This window comes from Littorina saxatilis, linkage group LG14 (genome assembly GCF_037325665.1).
Source record: "Littorina saxatilis isolate snail1 linkage group LG14, US_GU_Lsax_2.0, whole genome shotgun sequence".
NCBI classification, from domain to species: domain Eukaryota; kingdom Metazoa; phylum Mollusca; class Gastropoda; order Littorinimorpha; family Littorinidae; genus Littorina; species Littorina saxatilis.
In genome coordinates this window covers 6,121,001-6,125,565 of record NC_090258.1, presented here as the reverse complement: position 1 = coordinate 6,125,565, position 4,565 = coordinate 6,121,001, and positions in this window count along the sequence as shown.

Sequence of the window (4,565 nt, the reverse complement as noted above, 5' to 3'; positions counted from 1 at the left end):
TGAGGGGGACACACGGGATGACGGTGGAAGAGTGTGTGCTCTGTCTATGTGGGTGTTGAGGGGACACATGGGATGACGGTGGAAGAGTGTGTGCTCTGTCTGTGTGGGGGATGAGGGGGACACATGGGATGACGGTGGAAGAGTGTGTGCTCTGTCTCTGTGGGGGATGAGGGGGACACACGGGATGACGGTGGAAGAGTGTGTGCTCTGTCTATGTGGGTGTAGAGGGGACACATGGGATGACGGTGGAAGAGTGTGTGCTCTGTCTCTGTGGGGGATGAGGGGGACATACGGGATGACGGTGGAAGAGTGTGTGCTCTGTCTGTGTGGGGGTAGAGGGGACACACGGGATGACGGTGGAAGAGTGTGTGCGGTGGGATGGGGTGCGTTCCATTCCGTACAAGTCTGTCTGTCTGTCTGTCTGTCTGTTTGTCTGTCTGACTGTCTGACTGTCTGTCTGTCTGTCTGTCCGACTGTCTGTCTGTCTGACTGTCTGTCTGTCTGACTGTCTGTCTGTCTGTCTGTCTGTCTGTCTGTCTGTCTGTCTGTCTGACTGTCTGTCTGTCTGACTGTCTGTCTGTCTGTCTGTCTGTCTGTCTGTTTGTCTGTCCGACTGTCTGTCTGTCTGTCTGTCTGTCTGTCTGTCTGTCTGTCCGTCTGACTGTCTGTATGTCTGTCTGTCTGTCTGTCTGTCTATCTGGCTGTCTGTCTGTCTGTCTGTCTATATGTCTGACTGTCTGACTGTCTCCGTGTCTGTCTGTCTCTCTCTGTCTCTATGTCTGTCTTTCTGTATGTCTCTTTGTCTATCTGTCTGTCTGTCTGTCTGTCTGTCTGTCTGTCTCCCTGCATTATCTCCGAGTCCCTCTTGTTATTCTTTCACACACACACACACACACACACACACACACGTTACAATCGTAAAGAAACACATTATCCAAAGCTCACACGCCCACTAACAGACAGACAGATGGACAAACTTGCATACAAATAGGAAAAAAAACCTAAAAAACTTGCATACAGACAGACAGACAGACAAACAGACAGGAACGGAACGCACCCCATCCCACCTCTCACACTCTTCCACCGTCAACCCATATATGTCCCCCTCAACCCCTCCCCCATCCACCCCTCCCACATCCACTCCGCCCCCATCCCGCACTCTTCTCTTTTCCCTAACGCACTCGCTGGCATGGCATGGTACGATTCCGGAGACCAAAAACTGGCACTGTCTGAACAGGGCTTAAAACTGCCAGCACAGCTGCGCGACACAGCCAAGCACGTGACGACCGTCACGTGAGATATTTTGTGCGACCAGCAAACCTCTCCCCTCAAGGTCGGGGAGGTAACTCCAGACATATTGCGTCAGTAGATCACGCCTGTGTTGGGGTGCATTCACACAAACTGGCTTTGAGAATGGCGTTACAATACTTGTCCGTCAGTGACCACAAAATGCCACCGTGCGCTTATTTCTTGTCAGGTGTTCAAGTTGGTGGTGCGTGTGTGTGTGTGGAGGGGGTCGTGTGTGGTTGTGTGTGTGTGTGTGTTCGTGTGTGTGTGTGTGCTCGGGTGTGTGTGTGTTTGTGTGTGTGCGTGCGTTAGTCAGTGAGTGCGTGCGAGCGTGCGTGTGTGCGTGTGGGAACGTCTATGTGCGTGCGCGCGAGCGTGCGTGTGTGTGTGTGTGTGTACGTTTGTGTGCTTGCGTAGTGCATGAGTGTGCGCGCGTGTGTGTGCGTGAATGCCCGTGTGTGTTAGTGTGCGTCTGTGTGTGCATGGGGTTTGAATGTTCAGCTGACTATACTTCTACTTGAAAAAGAATGATTTGACTATTCAGCGCATCTGCGAAGTGCTCTGAATATAAGAAAGGTATTGGTTGAATAGTTTGTGTATTTGCAGCTTGACTGTAGAATGCTTCGTGCAAGGGAGGTGGGGAGATGATTGCACCTGCATTCATTTTTTTTTTAGAGAAATCTATCTTGACTGTACGATGTAATCTGAATTCATGAATTGCGTGATGACCCATGGCTGGTTAAACTCTTCACGCTTGGCCGACCTCGCTCTTTTTGGTGTATCTTAATATATACACATGAATAAGTTGTCGTGAAATAGACCAGTATCAACCACCGATAACTGTGCTGATATTGAAATAACAACATTTGTATTCAATTATCAGCAGGTCGTATCTCGCCGGCACCCAATAATTGCGCTGCTTCCTGTCACAAGAAGCCAATCAATGCTGGCGAGCGGATGAATGTTTTATAGCTCATTTGCATATCTCGCGGAATGTCTTTCAGTAGCGGAGCGGTAAAAAGACATAAAATCACCCCGACGGTGGCAGTAAATGTCGGCAGAGTTATTGTCCTTTTCAGCGTGTGTCGTTTACACCGTGGCTTCAAAGATGGCGCTGCAGTGTGCAGATTGTCATCGCCGGGAGGTGTAAATAAACACGACATCGTCAGCGACGCGAAGGCCTCTGGGTAACTCTTTACCACCTTGATTTGTCTCCCCTGCGTTTCTTCTTAAAGCCTGGGCGAAGTCGACTATGCGAAGTATTCTTCGCGAAGCTGGCCGCACGAAGCTTTAGCATTCATTTTTCGGTAAAAAGTCGTCGCGAATTCTTCGCGAAGTTCGGTCTCAACCAAGGACCGCCTTAAAGGATAGTGTCATTCCCGTGCAGTGAAAGATACACCACTCAAAACAGCAATTTGCAGGAGTATACTGGGACTACTGGCGAGGTTAAGCCTGTCCTTAGCACTGAGTTTTCGGTAAAAAAAAAAGACTTCGAGTAGTCTTTGAAAAGTCGACTTTGGGTTCAATTAAGAACCGCCTTTAACTTAAGAAGTCGTAGGGACATTCGCTGTTCTGTAATTAAGACACGCCTGCAATGATAAATACGGAAATGCTCCGTAACTGGGCTATTTATAATAAGGTCAAAGTAAATACGGGCCACTTTATATATATAAGCGTTCGCTTGACGTTTCGTGTCGCTATTGTATCTTCCTTTATTATTGTACCATGTTTAAATAGAATACAATCTTTTTTTCGACCAAATAATTTATGGGAACAGTTTCGTTGCGCGAACAATTCTGCTTCACAGACTGTGAGTCTGAAATGGCGTTCAAAGTTTGAATGAAATGTGACGGGAATAAATCCTTCTATTTGGGGTACTAAATAATTCGCAATAATTTCGTTTGTGTAGTTTAGGTCGCGTTCACGAAGTCTTCTTTTTTGGAAGTCGAACTGTCTGTTTCTCCAAACATCGCTATTGTTTTCTGCAAATGGCTTCTGAAAGTTTTCATTGTCAGGCAGACACTGTCCCGGGCAGAAAAGAGCTGTGCTAGCTTCTTCTCTTTTTTTTTCTTTTTTTTTTGGGGGGGGGGAGGGGTCTTTCTGTTTCTCTTTGTTTGTTTGTTTGCTTAACGCCCAGCCGACCACGAAGGGCCATATCAGGGCGGTGCTGCTTTGACATATAACGTGCGCCACACACAAGACAGAAGTCGCAGCACAGGCTTCATGTCTAACCCAGTCACATTATTCTGACACCGGACCAACCAGTCCTAGCACTAACCCCATAATGCCAGACGCCAGGCGGAGCAGCCACTAGATTGCCAATTTTAAAGTCTTAGGTATGACCCGGCCGGGGTTCGAACCCACGACCTCCCGATCACGGGGCGGACGCCTTACCACTAGGCCACCGTGCCGGTCTTCTGTTTCTCTGCTGTTTTTAAAATCATTTCATACTCAGTAAGGCTGAACTGTGAATTTATTCACCAAAATATATATGTTTTCAGTGACGACTTGACGTTAACGTAATTGCATATGACAAGGACAGAGTCTCGCCGTTCAAAGAGCACGTGCTGCCAATACTCAAGGCGACGTTGAGCAATTAGACATCAACATCAAAAGCCTTTGTGTGACCTTTGTGTGACCTTTGTGTGACCTTTGTGTTGTGTGACCTTTGTGTGACCTTTGTGTGACCTTTGTGTGACGGCTTAGTGGATAAGACGCCAGGCCCCCAAGCGAAAGGTTGGATGTTCGAATCCTTGCTGCGCCTGTTGGTTTAAGGGTGGAGATTTTCCGATCACCCAGGTCAACTTACGTGCAGACTGAGAGTCCCCCGAAAGCGGTGTATGGCTGCCAAAATGGCGGGGTAAAAACGGTTAAAAAAAATTGTGAAAAAACAAGAGTGTAGTGTACGTGGGAGTTTCAGCCGATGAACGATGAAGAAGAGAAAGCCTTCGTAAAGAGAGAAGATAACTGGCAGCTTCGTTTGTAACACTTGGAGACTAATTTACAGCTTAATGCTCAACGATACGTTATAAGGATAAGGATAAGATTTTATATAGTCCATGAGGGTAACCTCACAGAAATTCGGGCTGCTTTCTCCCTGGGGAAAGCGAGCTGCCATACAGTATACGGCGCTACCCATTTTTTTTTTCCTGCATGCGTGTATTCATGTTTCCAAGCCCTGAGACTTAATGCCGTGTGAGATGGAATTTTTTTTTACACTTTATTTCAAGTCACACGGGTATTTGGTGGACATTTTTATCTATGCCTATACAATTTTG